The 15,785-nt window shown below is 45.9% G+C and overlaps 1 protein-coding gene across 14 annotated transcripts in view; it reads right to left on the minus strand.

Annotated features, from left to right (window-relative positions):
- The window catches only part of Pacsin2 (protein kinase C and casein kinase substrate in neurons 2), an 89,004-nt gene that overhangs the window by 35,325 nt on the left and 37,894 nt on the right, over positions 1–15,785 (minus strand). The window contains exon 1 of one of the 14 annotated variants that reach the window (XM_006520982.2): positions 12,742–14,522. The exons of the other annotated variants lie outside the window; for them this stretch is intronic. The gene's annotated coding sequence lies outside the window, so the exon portion shown is untranslated. Of the gene's footprint in view, positions 1–12,741; positions 14,523–15,785 lie in introns of those variants that run through there. 14 annotated transcript variants of the gene reach the window in all.

Here is a 15,785-nt window from a genome sequence, read left to right on the forward strand (position 1 = left end):
CACTGCACTGTAGGTACAGCCAGTTCACGCCTCCTGTCTGCCATGCCCTTCCTGCACTACAGACCTGGGTGAGGCAGGCAGTATCCTAGCCTCAAACTCCCACTCAAAACCACTTTCAATGTCTAACACCTTTTTGTATTTTGTCTGTCTGTCTGCCTGCCTGCCTATCAACAGGGTCTCTCTACATAGCCCTAGCTCTCCTGAAACTCTGTAGATTAGGTTAGCCTCAAACTCACAGAGTTCCATCTACCTCTGCTTCCTGAGTGTTAGGATTAAAGGCTACACCACCACACCACAAATGGGAACTCCGAGGGCGTGGGTCTGTATCACTGCCCTCTTTTCTTCACGGCCTTCTCTGTAGCATCCACGTTTCTTTGGATACCTCACTCTGCTAAAACTTGTCAGACATTTTAGGGGGGGGGGCTGAAGTCTGAGTGACTTTGAATCAGGGAGATGAGATCCACAGAAGGAAACTATTTGAAGAGGTTTTAACTCCAGTGGCTAAAATTACTTTATCAATACACCTGTCCCCTTCCCATTTTATTCTATGTTCTTTTCTTCAAGTCCTTCTAAAGGCTGAAAGAGAGCCCAGCACTACCATATTCATCACAAGTGGGTTCAGCGGCTCAACAACAATGAAAAGCTCAGGCTCTGCTCCCTCCAACCACACAGGCACCCTCCAGCCCAGCTGAGGCCCTCTGCTGCCAGCTTCAGTGTGTGTCCACTCAGTCCCTTAGGAAGAAGGACAGGGGTCCTGCATCTCTTGAGCACACAAACCACCTGGTTCAGGCCTGAGCTAACACATGGCCTCACACCATTGGTTAAGAAGAAACATGTGTTTCAACTCAGCTACCTGGCACAACCTATTTTGCTTCCAATGACTTCATCTGGAAAAGGGAACATTCCTTAAAGGAAGTGATAGAGATCAGCAAATAAAGTGACTTCTCTCTCTGGAACGCGGTGTGGAGCCCTCAACAATGAGCGGGGAAACTGACCATCAAAAGATGCTGGATTCTAGAGGCTGCTGCTAAAGTGGAGCGGCCTGAGACCCAACACTTGGTCCCCCACCTGCCAGAGCACTTGCCAGTCTAAACAATGAGAGTTTAGAGGAGGAGTATAGTTTTTAATTCTTCTAAGAATTTCTCTGAAGATGTAGTTGCCTTGGAAAATACTGCCTGAAAACTAAGTTGCCTAGAGAAGGATTTTAAACCATGGATGACACAGGCCAGCCCATCAAACTACAGAGTGGGCTGGTAAGAGGCAAGCAACTTTAGGAGCTCCGTGAGGACACAGAACCATTTTTCTGAAAATAAACCCTCTTAAAAACCCCAATTAAAGCCAGGCGGTGGTGGTACATGCCTTTTATCCCAGTTCTCAGGAGGCACAGGTAGGCAGTTCTCTGTGAGTTTGAGGCCAGTCTGGTGTCTACAGAGTTCCAGGACACACAAGGCTACAAAGAGAAATCCTGTCTCAAAAAACAAGAACAAAACAAAAAAACAACCAACCAACCAACCAACCAACCAGAAAACAACTCAGAAAAGGACAGGTGTTTCACTCAACATTCAGGGCCCTTCTTTCCACAGGAGGGACAGAGGGTAAGGGAGAGAGCATCAGGAAGGGTGAGAAAGATCATCCCTTCCCAAAGTACCCCAGTGAAGGTACCCCACTCCCACACATGGACCTCCCACTTAGGGACCAGCTTCCACGTGGTCATGGGGCTTTAATTCTAAATGTCAGTCCTTGGTTAGTTAGCATGAACAGTCACACCCGCTTGGGCCCTCCATTCTCAGCACTTGGCCATTCGAACCACCTTCACCTAGCCACCTTAGTCTGCTTTCCTCTACTGTACAGATCAGCAAGGCTCCCTTCGACCTTCTCAAACAGCATCACGCTGTGGTCCTGGCTTGACTCCACCACATCCTCGCCCTTCAGGTCACAGTCAGCACCAAGACTGGGGCAGTCCCCGCTTTGCAGCTTCCCATTTCCATCCTGTTACTTCACCAGGTGCTCTGGCTTCAGCATTCCAGATTTCTGGCAAACCTCTCAGACCCAGTTTAAAGGGCAAGCTCCTGAGTAACATCCTCCACTTGCATTAACAGGGCAGGTTAGAGCAGGAGAAAGATCACCTAAATGCTGTCATCTCTTGCAGCCCCTGGAGCTTTTCACTGCCTGTTTACAGCCCTGTGATTGATTCACTGTTAGTGTTATTTAGTAGGCTGAGAATACCAGAGCAGGTGATAACTTGTGATATCCTAGATGAGAAAGAATGGGCAAAAAGGAAATGGAGTAACTCGTATGAAAGCAAGAGCACACAGGCAAGCCTCAAGAGTTGCCATGTTTTAGGAGCTGGAGAGATGACAGCTCATCTGTCAAGAGCACTGGCTCCTCTTGTGAGACCCAGGTTCAGTTCCCAGCACAACATCCTGACTCGAAACTGTCTCTAACCCTAATTCATGGAACCCAATGCCTGTTCCTGGCCTCTGTGGGCACCTGCACACATGTGGTATACATACACACACACACACACAAGCAAACACTCAAAACACTTTTGTAAATGTCTCATTTCGCTGTTCATATTATACAGTAATCAGGTTAATTTTGTTTTTGTAAGAAACTTTAGGGAAATGTCATAAAATTTTACGTATGAACCATCTTTAGAACAGAGCTGCAAGAGTACTTTCGTGACGTGTCCACAAATGACCAAACACACTTGACTAGGTCAATGAGAGTGATTCTCAAAGTGATCACTTCCTTGTCTCAAATGTCAGGTTTACATCTGTGACACAAAGTCTCACTCTACTTCAGGCTAGTCTGGGATGCACTTATATAACCCATGCTGGCCTCAACCTCAACAGCCTCATGCCTTAGCTTGTCAAGTGCTGGGGTTACAAGTGTGCACTACCATGCAACAACATGGCAACTCACAACTGTCTGTAAGTCCAGCTTCAGGGGGTCCGATGCCACCTTCTAGCCTTCCTGGGCACTGTACACACATGGTGTCCAGGCATACATGCAAGCAAAACACCCATACACATAAAAACAAAACACTGTAAAGCTGTAAATACCCAACAAAACAAAAACAAACAAAATTATCACAATGTTTCATGAGTCAAAAATGCAAAAACATTTTCACATTTTTATTATGCATCTGTGTGAATGCATGCTACATGTATGCCAGTGTTGTCCTCAGAGGACAGAAGAGGAGATCAGATCCCCAACAGCTAAAGGTACAGCTGGTGACCATGGGTGCTAAACTGGCCCTGGGTCCTCTAGAAGAACAAGGAGCACTCTTGACGCCTGAGCCATCTCTCCAGCCAAAAGTCACTTTTTACAAAGTGGTCCCAGGGTCAAAATTTGAAGATTCATTAAAAACTTGCCTTCAATGCATCTGTGGGACTTTAATCAAGTCCCTTGTCTTTTTAGGGGTTCACAATTATCATTTGAGGATAGAATTAGTCATTCAGATGTGGGAGCTCATGACGTGGATCTCAGCATGCAGAAGGATCTCTGCATTCCAGGCCAGCCTGGGCTACAGAATAAGTTCCAGGACAGCCAGGGGCTACACAGAGAAACCCTGTCTTAAAACAACAAAAAGGAAGGAAAAGGGGAATAGAATTAAACTCTCGATGGCTTCAAGGGGAGCCTCACCAGAAAGGAGTTATGAGGAAACTACCATAGATCAGAGGCTAGAGTGCATATTCTTCAAGGCTGCTAAGACATTCCCATTTCATTGGACTTTAGCATCAACTGCCTGTGTGTGCATCTTCCCCAGGGCTAGCCTGCCTCTTTTCCAGGATCTTACTGTATATCAAGACATAGTCTGTGCTTCCCAAACCTATTCATATCACTGAAATTGCTCACGCTGCTGCTGACACTGGATCGCAGCCTTGTACTAAGTCCTGTGTGGACTAATGGTAAAAAGCAGAGTAAAGCTGGTGTGGGGTGAAGGTCTTGCCTTTGCTGATTAACAGAAACAGCAGCAGTTAATAGTTACTGAGCAGGAGCCCCAGTGCGAGGGCATACCCACTCCCAAACAGCTCCATAAGGCTTCGAAAGATGAAGAAAGAGGTGGTGCTGTTTATCATGGCTCCAGTTACCCAGGAAGTGGCAGAACTGAGTCTCAAAACCAGGCTGCATTCTCCCAGGAGAGGCAGGAGTAGGCACAAATCACTGGGTTTGACTCAGACGGGGAAGGAGGGTTTGAAGGTGTATCTGCCAGGGCTCAAGCTGTGTGTGACACCAACAGGTCTCTGTGCACTGATTCTCTCAACTTCATTCATGAAGGCCACAAACTAACATGTCTTATAGTACACAGGAAAGGAAAAAGACTAATAACTTAGATTACTAACCAAAAATGTCCTGAAGAGGGGAGGAGCAATTCTTCTATAATGGTCTGGTGGTCCAGGCACTAAGTCACAGAACTCCCCACAGCCGGAGCACCCGACACACAGAAGGCCTCCTTGTTACGCTGCTCTTGTTCTTAAAGAGGGTTGCCTGTGCACCAAGAGGAGCTGGGCCTGTGTGGAACTGTCAGCTACCGATCTACTTCCAGGCTTCCATGTCATCACGCACATGCACAGCAGAACTGAAAACATGCAGCCAGCACAGCTTCCCTTCAGAACCAAGCATCTGCTCAGATCCTAGTGTGAGATGACGTCATGCGCTACCTCTGAACTAGTGACCTCTAAAGTACAAGACTTTGAGATGCACGTGAGCTCTGTCTTTCCATGGACAGTCCTCCTGGACTATATTTAAACCATCTAGGAAACACACTTTCTTTAAAAGCTGGAGTGCACCTTTTATTTTTCTAGGGGTTATACATATGAATAAATTATTTATCTGATCTTGATTTAACTTTGATAAGTCATATTATGAAGACAGTTATCTATTTCTTTTACATTTTTTCAATTTGGCAGAGTACAGGTTTTTAAGTCTGTCCTTGATTCTTCTGGATTTCTTTGGTCTCTGCTGTTAACCCCCCTATTTAATTCTAATGTTGTTAATTTAGATCTCTGTTCAGCTTTTAATTAACTTTAAAAAAATTTTGTCGGGCTGGTGAGATGGCTCAGTGGGTTAGAGCACCCGACTGCTCTTCCGAAGGTCCAGAGTTCAAATCCCAGCAACCACATGGTGGCTCACAACCATCCGTAACAAGATCTGACTCCCTCTTCTGGAGTGTCTGAAGACAGCTACAGTGTACTTACATATAATAAATAAATAAATCTTTAAAAAAAAAAAAATTTTGTCGATCTTACTAATTGTCAAATCTTGACACATGTTTTCTTTAAATATGTTTTCTTATTGTTTCTATTTTGCTGATCTCAGTCCTAGGCTTATTTATTTTGATCTGCTCATTTGCAGTGTGATACTTTTTTTTCTAAAGCTCTGAGGTGTGCTTTGAAGTTACTAGTATGAGACACCCCCCCCCTTTTTTTAATTTGCCACTTAGTACTTAGAACAATGTTCTTTATGTCCCATGACTTTAGGTATGTTGTGTATTCATTTCTTTCGTAATTTCTGTCTTGACCAATTTTACATTCAGTAGAACTTTGTTCAGTTTCTATGAACTTGTAAGCTTTCTGTTATTGGTGATATCTAATATTGGTCCACGGTGGCTAGATAAGATGCAGGACATTATTTAATTTTCTTATGTTTACTGAAACTTGCTTTATACCTGAGTATGTAGTCAGTTTGGGAGAAAGTTTAGTCAGGTACTGAGAGAAAGGTATATTCTTTTGTGTTTAAGTAAAATATTCTGTAAATATATGTTAGGTATATCAGTTAGCTCTAGTATTTTGGGTTTGTGTCTGGATGACCTATTTATTGTCAAGAGTGGGGTATTTAAGCATTCTGCTATTAGTGTATGAGGGTCAATATCTGATTTAACTTATAGTAGTATTTCCTTTATGAAAAGAAAGAACACTTATGTTCTTATCTTATTATCTTATCATCTACAAATAAAGATAATTTGACATCTTTTCCAATGTAAAAAAAAAAAAAAAAAAAGCTGGAGTGCAGAAAAGAACCTTATAGAAAAGCCCCTAATTCATGGACCAGAAAGCAAAGTAAATGTGGTCAGAATGCCAGGATTAGCACACAGGCTCTTTAAGACCTTGATTAAGTCCAAAGATAAATGGCTAACAAGAATAACTAAAACAGGCATTGTGGCTCATACCAGCAATCCAACACTCAAGAGGCGGGGGAAGATTTCTACAAGTGCTTACAAGCTCAAGTCTAGCCTCAGCTACTAAGTGATGAGTTCCAGGTCAGCCTGGACTACAATGTGAGGTTGTTTCTAAACAAAGTACAAGAGAAAAAAAATGGCTCATGTTTTAGGTTCTCAAGAACCAAGGGCCTGCTAGGCACACAGCACCAACATCTCCCAAGCCAACCTGCCTGCCTGTGCCCTCAACCAGGAAAGCTGGAGCAAGGGCTCAAGTCGGAGGAGGGACTGGAGGTCTACCATCCCTGAGCCGCTGCAGCATCTGTCCCAGACCAGCTCCTTCCCAACATTTGTAAGTGCTGCAACAACAGACTCTTCCCACTGAGAGAAAATTGCTGTTGCAGCTGGAGAAACAGTGCTGCCGACCCTGACCAGGGGACTCAGCCCACACAGAGCAGTCAGAAGCATATGCAAGCATGAGCACAAAGCCCTACGGAAATATTATGGAGCCTTAGTAACAGAACCACGAGGAGACTCTGCTTGCACAGAACTGTTCAAAAATAAACTGGCACCAAAATACCAGCAAAGAGCTGCAGTGACTCACTGTCCTCGCTGCTGAGAGGACAACGCTCCTTAACAGACTCGTCTCCCAGGCTTTTTCCCTAGCCGGGAAACAAGACAGGGTAAAGAGAAGCCCTGAGCTCTAATTTTACTAGATGAGTAAGATCTTACATGTTTAGAGTTAGGAGTACAGAGACGAACATTCATGCAAAGTACTTCAACAAAGAAGAAATTCTAAAGCAGAACCAGGGCTGAGTGTGTGACACTGATACCCACGGCAGCGCATCTGACAGACAGCCCAGACTCAGCCACAAGGTGAGACCTTGAAGGCTCTCACTCATGTGCTCGCTGCCAGAATGACCGCTTCTTGGCCATGCACGCATCCTTCATCTTCACACTAACTGCTCTCAATGACAGAAAACCCTTAGTGGCCTCAGCCTATGTGAACAACCAACCACCAAGGTGACACACTGCTGTCCCAGACTGCTCTTTATGGTCAACTCTGATTCACCCTGCAAGGCCTGGTGTGAGGGTCAATCCCTTCTCTACCATCCTAGTGAAGGTGGGAGCCATGCCAGCATGAAGAGCCATCCCAAGGCAAGACACCCCCTCAATCCGCAGAACCAAGCAACAAGAAGGTCCAGCACCCCTTAGAGACCAGTCACATAGGCGTGTCTGGCTCATCTCAGGCAATCCTGCACTTCTTCAACCTTCCCAACACCTTCAAAACAAAGCCACACCCACGCAGCAGCCTCCTCACTCAGTTCACCTACCTCAATCCATACACATGCAGAAAATAAATTACTTCATTTTGCTAAATGCTTGTCTCACATCAACACTAAGAACTGATGGCATTTAAACTGAACAGAATAGTGATTTTGAAACCAGGCAAATAATTGAGATAGCTCTGGGAAGATTAGTTTCTAAACTGTTTCCTGTCAGAAAGGAGCAGACATGATTAGAGAATATCGAGGTTGACAGTGAAAATGAAGATGGTTCTGAAGCCCAAAAGGAAAGCTTGAAGCACAAAGTACTTGCTAAAGCCTCACACCTTTGGAACCACTGCCAATGACAGACATGACCTTCCTTTTCCTGATTCTTACAGGAAAAGCAGGCATCACAGGACAGCTGCTGCTCTCTGTGCAGCAGGCTTCAGAGGGCCTCAGCAAAGCTCCTTCTGCCAGACTGTGCTATGTGCCAAGGCTCACACCAAGTAGAGAGTGCAGAAACACTAATGGTCCTGCTCTGCCAGGTCCTTCAGGCTCAGCTCCCTCCTCCTAACAGCCTGTCACAGTTGGCATCACCTCTGGGTTGCACCTGCCCAGCTATCCTGCAGCCTGTCTTCAACTCCTGGAGCCCCATGAAGAAAAACTGGCTTTGCCCTGCTTATCTGTGCAGGACCCAAACCACCCAGGATGCAGGAAATGGAACAAGGCAGGAGACAGAAGTCCCAGGGGGTGATAAGTTGTGAGATAGCAATTCAAAAGGTTGTAGATTCATGTAATAACTTGTTTTGCCCCTGGTGTCTTTCGTATCCTAATAGCACAAGGACAACAAGCTAAGGACCGGGTGTTTTGGTCATCTTCAGCTGCTCTGCTCTAGGGTAATGTCTGTCTCAGGACACAGAGGAAGTGTCACAGAGGTAGGAAGAAGTTCAAAATCAGAAGGTCTCAGGCCAGTTGTCAGCCACCAGCCCACCCACAGGATGTTAACAGTGAAGGTCTGGGGCTCACAACATGTAGCCCAACCCCAAAAGGCATTCTTCCTATGTAATGGGAAGAAGGTCAGGGTTGTGTCTAAGGCTGATCTCATGGCAATGTTTCCTATACCTGAGTCTGGCAAGTGCCCTAGGAAGGTAACATGGACCCTCAGCTCAAGATTTCCTAGACCCAAATACTAGCTGATACTCTACAGGGTTAAAATGTTTGTAAAAGAACAACATAACACATTTTAAAATCTGATATTCACACAAGAATGCCAACAGTAATGTAAGAAAACACACAGAAGGAACCTAAAGATTGGAAGAAAAACGAGAAGAGGAGACCCAGTTAAGGCTGGGTAAGTAGACTATCTCCACAGATGCCCACAGTTCCTAAAGAGCTGCCCCCATGAGGAAGTGGGTAATGCACCCTAGATGGTGCTTTCATGAGAAATACCCAACTGCTTTTGTTCTCAAGGTTGAGAGGGACTAGAATCACGAAACCTGGGCTTGAGGGCTTCACTGTGCTATCACAAGCCTAAGAAACTCTTATGTAAGCCACTTTCCAACTAGCCTCAGGCTCTTTCCTCCTACATGAGGGAGAAATATGCCCTGTCCTGCCTGGCTCCCTCCATATAAATGGAAGGTTACTATCACTGGCTTTTGTAGAGAGGACTCACACCATTCTCCCTATCACTCAGTAATGTTTCCTGAGTGCCTGCCTGAGTGACCTGAGCATCTAGCAGACTTCTGAGAGACCACTACAGGAAGCTACTTAGCACCAAAACAAAGGTAATTTTTTTTTAAAAGAAGGAGGTGCTGGCGAGGATGTGGAGAAAGAGGAACACTCCTCCATTGTTGGTGGGATTGCAAGCTTGTATAACCACTCTGGAAATCAGTCTGGCGGTTCCTCAGAAAATTGGACATAGTACTACCAGAGGATCCCGCAATACCTCTCCTGGGCATATATCCAGATGTCCCAACCGGTAAGAAGGACACATGCTCCACTATGTTCATAGCAGCCTTATTTATAATAGCCAGAAGCTGGAAAGAACCCAGATGCCCCTCAACAGAGGAATGGATACAGAAAATGTGTGTGGGAAGCCACATGTGCCGTTGCAGAGTGGCACTGACTACTGCTGGCCACCACGCATAAGTTTGGACAAACAACCAATGTGTACATATGCAGTAAAGTTTTTTGCAAAGACACTGTCTGGCCCGGGCATGATAATGAGGTTCTGTAAGGTACTGAGAGAGAGTAACCAATCAGATGTGAGACATGCAAATGAGGTATGATAATGAGGCTATGTGAGGTACTGAGAGAGAGTAGCCAATCAGATGAGGAACATCCAAATGAGGCATAGTACATAACCAATCCGGGTGTAAGACACGCCTCTCCTAGGCCTATAAAAGCAGCACCAGTTCTGGGCTCGGGGTCTCTTCGCCTCTACAATCAAGCTCTCCCAATAAACGTGTGCAGAAGGATCCTGTGAAGGATCCTGTTGCAGCGTCGTTCTTGCTGGTCGAGTCCGGCACGCGCAAGAAATGTGGTACATTTACACAATGGAGTACTACTCAGCTATTAAAAAGAATGAATTTATGAAATTCCTAGGCAAATGGATGGACCTGGAGGGTATCATCCTGAGTGATCACAAAGGAACTCACACAATATGTACTCACTGATATTAGCCCAGAAACTTAGGATACCCAAGATATAAGATACAATTTGCTAAACGCATGAAACTCAAGAAGAACGAAGACCAAAGTGTGGACACTTTGCCCCTTCTTAGAAATGGGAACAAAACACCCATGGAAGGAGTTACAGAGACAAAATTTGGAGCTGTGACGAAATGATGGACCACCTAGTGATTGCCATGTCCAGGGATCCATCCCATAGTCAGCTTCCAAACGCTGACACTATTGCATACACTAGCAAGATTTTGCTGAAAGGACCCTGATATAGCTATCTCTTGTGAGAATATGCCTGGGCCTAGCAAACACAGAAGTGGAATCTCACAGTCAGCTATTGGATGGATCACAGGGCCCCCAATGGAGGAGCTAGAGAAAGTACCCAAGGAGCTAAAGGGAACTGCAATCCTATAGGTGGAACAATAATATGAACTAACCAGTACCCCGGAGCTCTTGTCTCTAGCTGCATATGTATCAAAAGATGGCCTTTTTTTCACTGGAAAGAGAGGCCCATTGGACTTGCAAACTTTATATGCCCCAGTACAGGGGAACGCCAGGGCCAAAAAGGGGGAGTGGGTGGGTAGGGGATTGTGGGGTGGGTATGGGGGAGTTTTGGGATAGCATTGGAAATGTAAACGAGGAAAATACCTAATTAAAAAAAAAAGAAGAAGGAGGTTTGACTCATGCACAGCAATGCTTGTGAGTGGGCTTTCTACCTATTACCTAGTGCCATCAATCCCTCTCCCATCAGCCAGGGTGAGTACAAGCTGAAAACAACAGGGAATCACCGACTGGAGTTCTAGATATACAAATGAATCTATGTATATAAATGGATACACATCTGTCCAGCAGAGACAAAAGTCAGATAGGGACAGAGCTCACCAGTACAATGACTGCCTAGCTGAGACCCTAGCTTCAATCTCCAGGACCCATGGATGGGGCACCAAGGAAGGGACTTATTTAGCAGAGGGTTGGAGTTGGGCAGAAGGCCTAACTATTGAAAATAGAACAGTGTTTCAAAGACACAACTTATGCATTTTCACATACTCAACCCATTTAAAGCGGACAAAGGAATTTCTATAAAGTTCACCAAGTTGTGCCAGCATCACCAGTCAATTTTTACATTTCCATTACACAAAACACATCCCGCAGCCCTGAGCAGTCACCTCTATCTCTACCCTAACAATCACTGAATTAGCTCTTGTCTCAGGTTGGCCTCCCTTTACAATTCACATTAAAGGACTCATACAGGATGTATTCTTGCTTCCTCCACTGCGCATGCTCTCAAGTTCAGAAGCGCTGTAGTCCATCAGTGTTTCACTCCTTAATGCTAAATAGCACTCAGTTGTATGAACATAACCCAACGTGTTTATGACCACCAAGTTAGTCCTGCACTGCACACGTGTACACAGGTCTCTGCTTAGCCCTGTACACGCCTTCATCTCTCTAGCGCAGACCTAGGAACTGCTGGATCATACCAAAAAACACCTTCCCACAGCCCTTTTGACAACCAAGTGCACCACTTCTCACTGGCAGCGGCAGTGTTCGAGAGCTGGAGCAGAGGCAGAAGCAGACGACCTCACGGACACTGCTAAGCCAAGAGCCCATCCTGTGTGCTTCCTTTCAATGAGCTGTCCCAGCCACATGAGTAGAAAGCGGAGGTGAAGTCCTAACTGTCCTTTCTGCTGTGTCCCCCACTGAGGAGGCTTCAATGGTTGGCTGTAGGGAACAGAGTCTCTTAGATCAGCCTGGCCCCAGGGTTATCACTGTGTACAGGACTACACACACCCAGTCACCACACAGGAACGTTGGGGAAAGTGGGGGTGGTAGGAAAGGCCAACATTTTTGTCGTGCGCAATCCCTGAACACTCGCTTTGCTTACTAGTGAGGCATAACCTAGACAGATGGAACACAATGGATTATGGGAGGAAGGAGCAGTGCTTCCTTAAAACAGGCCAATAACCTCTTGGGATGGAGCTAGGGGAAACAGGAATATACTCCTACACTGCCAAAAAAGGCATATGGAAAAGAATCTAGAAATACATAACAAGGCCGATAAGAGTTATCAACCTCTGACTCTAGTCCCACTCTGGGGAATACGCCCCAAGCAAATAAACGCAAAGGAAAAAATAGCTTGAACAGAATGTTCATCCCAGTAATATTTATAACAACAAAAACTGAAGACAAGTCAAATGCCCCAAAGCTAAGAAAACAATGGTGAATTGACAGGACAGACACACAGCCACCATAATGGACAGGCAGGAAAGGGGTTTACATTCCAAACTGGATATATACACGGAACGGCACAGAGATCTGATATTTGGGGCAAGGGCTGTGCATCCTCATCCTTGTTCCCAGGGCGTGGCATGAGGGACACACTTACATGTCCAAGTAACTACATGTCTGAATCAATAAACCACCAAGTCAATTCAGCTGGGGGGAGATAGTCAGAGAGCCTGCTTCTGTCCAAGAAGAAACCAGGTTTTCTTCTTTTAAATTAATGTTCACATTCATGAGGAAGAGTCACCATAAATTCTAAGGGATACGATGTGAAAATGTTTTCACCAGACAGACCCTCCTCAAGTACTCCACACTGTGGTCCTGAACCTACCACCAGCATTTACATTACCTTCCTTCTCAGTAAGTCCTGGGCTAGCCACTGTCACTCACATCTTCACCCCCAGGCACAGGGCACAGGAGGACTGCCAGTCTCTTATCATCTGCCTAGAGAAGCTACCAATCCAACTGCTAGCCTCTTGCTTTGGTTTTTATCACCTACTGGCAGCACTGGAGAACTGCCTTCCTCCCAAGAGACTTTCCTCTGTGTGCTGGCCAATCCCAACCCTGCAAACCATTCCCTCCAACCCCCTCCTCTCCCCACCTCCCTTCTCCCCAACCTGAGCAAATTTCCTCATTCCTACACATCAAGCCCTCGTTCCCACACATCAAACTGCCTTCCACCCTTTGCCCCACATCTGCTCTTGGGCTCAAACCAACACAACCAACTGCCTTCTAGATGCCGCATCCCTGCAAACTCTGCTTTCCCAGTCTGTTCCAGACCGTGGGTTGTTTGAGCATCATCAGGAAATGGTCCCCACACCTAGGCTGCTCGTGCCAGAAACTCCTCTTCCCATGCCCACACCTTGTTGACACTTCTGCACAGGGTGGGGTAGGCTAGATGATAACAGTTTGTACAGTTTCTGATATTCTCATTTGAAATATGGGAAAGTATTTCTGATCTAGAGGCACCAAACTCTCAACACCATATTTTCTTAGCTTTAGTGGAATATGCTTGACTGAGGTTTTCTACCCCAAATATAAGCAACCCAGGTAGCCACATTCAACAAAGACTTGCTTTAGGCCTAAAGAACTGCTCACTGGTTTACTACCACATGCACACAGTTATGTGACAATGTGCAAAATTGGTTGCCAAAAGGTGACAAAGTGCTATTCCAATAGTATTAGAATCCCTTTTCCAGCAGGCTAGAGAGGGCTCTGAGGTTAAGAGAATGTGTTGCCCTTGCAAAGGGCCCAGGTTCAATAATTCCGAGGTAGCTTATCATCATAGAAAGACTCCAGTTCCAGAGGACCTAACACACTCTTCTGAGTGTGTGCCCCAAGCATACAATGGTGAACATATACTTATGCACATAAAATAATCTTTTAAAAAATTATTTTGGGGGCTGGCAAGATGGCTCAGTGGTTAAGAGTGCCGACTGTTCTTCCGAAGGTCCCAAGTTCAAATCCCAGCAACCACATGGTGGCTCACAACCATCCGCAATGAAATCCGATGCCCTCTTCTGAAGTATCAGAGGACAGCTACAGTGTACTTACATATAATAAATAAATCTTTAAAAAAATTATTTTGGCAGAGCTTGATAGATGGCTCAGGGGTTAAGAGTACCTGCTGCTCTCCTAAAGGACCTCAGTTTGGGTTGCAATTAAGTGTCTTGCAATTGCCTTTAACTCCAGCTTTAGGGGCCCTAGCATACATGACATACTTAATATACATGGAAATAGAAATTAATCTTTCTATTAGAAAAGAATCCTTTCAGCTAGGTGTGGTGGCACATACCTTTAATCCCAGCACTCTGGATGCAGAGAAAGTAGATGCCTGTGAGTTTGAGGCCAGTTTAGTCTACAAAGCAAGTTCCAGGACAGTCAAGAGTTGTTACACAGAGAAACCCTACCTTGGGAGTTGGGAGTGGTTTAAAAAAAAAAATCCTTTTACCATGTAACACACCAGTGTTCATGTATGTATGTCTGCTGAGGGTCAGAGCTAGAGAGCACACAGGATACATCAGCTCAGCTCTGCCTTGGCTTGCCTCTCACTTTAGGGTATCTTAACATCAGAATCAACAGTCTCGAACAAGTGACAGATGGCTGCAGATACACGGAGGGGCATGTCACAAAGCAGCAGAGATCTGGGATGGCAACCAGGGTGCTGCTGTTTCAGATATTCTGTTCGTCACCTGTGGCTCCATCTCCTCTGCTCTCGCCTCTGAGAGGCACTGCCACAGGCCATTGTCAAGCCACACCAAACACTCCCTGAAGACTCCCAGTCAGGGGTGCTGCCTGTTCAGCTTCCATTCAAGAGCTGCACTTCAACTCCCAGAAAAGTCACATAGATCCAGATGAGTCAGAAGGACTCTTCTGGCCAAAGTTGGAAAAAAATACAGAGGAGGCTGTCCTTTGTTCGGAAGGACAGAAAATGGGGGCGTTCACCAAGAGGATGAAGGAGAGAGAGAGAGAGAGAGAGAGAGAGAGACAGAGAGAGAGACAGAGACAGAGAGACAGAGACAGAGAGAGACAGAGACAGAGACAGAGACAGAGACAGAGAGCGAGCTGTCTGATTGGAGCAGACAATGCTGAAGCAAGCTCCCAAGCACAGCTAGACGCAGGGCATTGGTAACCACACATGCGTCAACGAGGCCCAGGTCAGCCCTCGAGCTCCTGTCAGCCCCCCCTAGAAGCAGGACTTCCTGTCACACAAAGGGCCTCTGTGGTCCTATGTCCACAGAGGAGTGGATGCTTTTCCTGTGCACAGGCAGCAGTTTCAGAGGCCTTTCCCCACAGAAAACTCTGACAAAGCAGATGCCTCTAGGAACTGCAGTCCTGCCTCAGAGGTGACAGTCATTGAGCAGAAAATTAGAAACAGCAAGAGAGCGATAATGCCACAGCACATGACCAGGCAAGGACTCTGAAATCTGTGACTTTGATTCCTCACAAGACCATGCCTTCTGCTGCTCTGATCACATCAGGCAAAATATTTCTGAGATGTGAGACAATGTTCATCTGAAAAATGGAATCCAATCTTCTCTGGAGGCTGTGTGGAACCGGCAGCTTTCTGCTTGGGGGTGGGATGGGGTGGGGTGTTTTCTGCCTTCCTGAGCAGTAGCAGCTGGGTGACCATGCCTCTGGCCAGGTCCCCAGCACTGAGGTGCTCTGTTCTTACAGGACTTACAATCACAAAAAGGACTTTCTCCAACACAGTGAACAACCTCTTCCAATGAAGAAAGGGCTGTGGCAAAGGGACACAGACAGGGTGCTCAAGGCAGGAAGCCACAGGTTAGAGGAGTGAGCATCCCAGGAAGGAAACTCCAAGACAACAAAAGTTGTACAGCACAGTAGGCTGGCTTGATGGGGAGGGGGCTCTTATTTACAAATAACAAT

Source organism: Mus musculus, chromosome 15 (assembly GCF_000001635.26).
Source record: "Mus musculus strain C57BL/6J chromosome 15, GRCm38.p6 C57BL/6J".
NCBI classification, from domain to species: domain Eukaryota; kingdom Metazoa; phylum Chordata; class Mammalia; order Rodentia; family Muridae; genus Mus; species Mus musculus.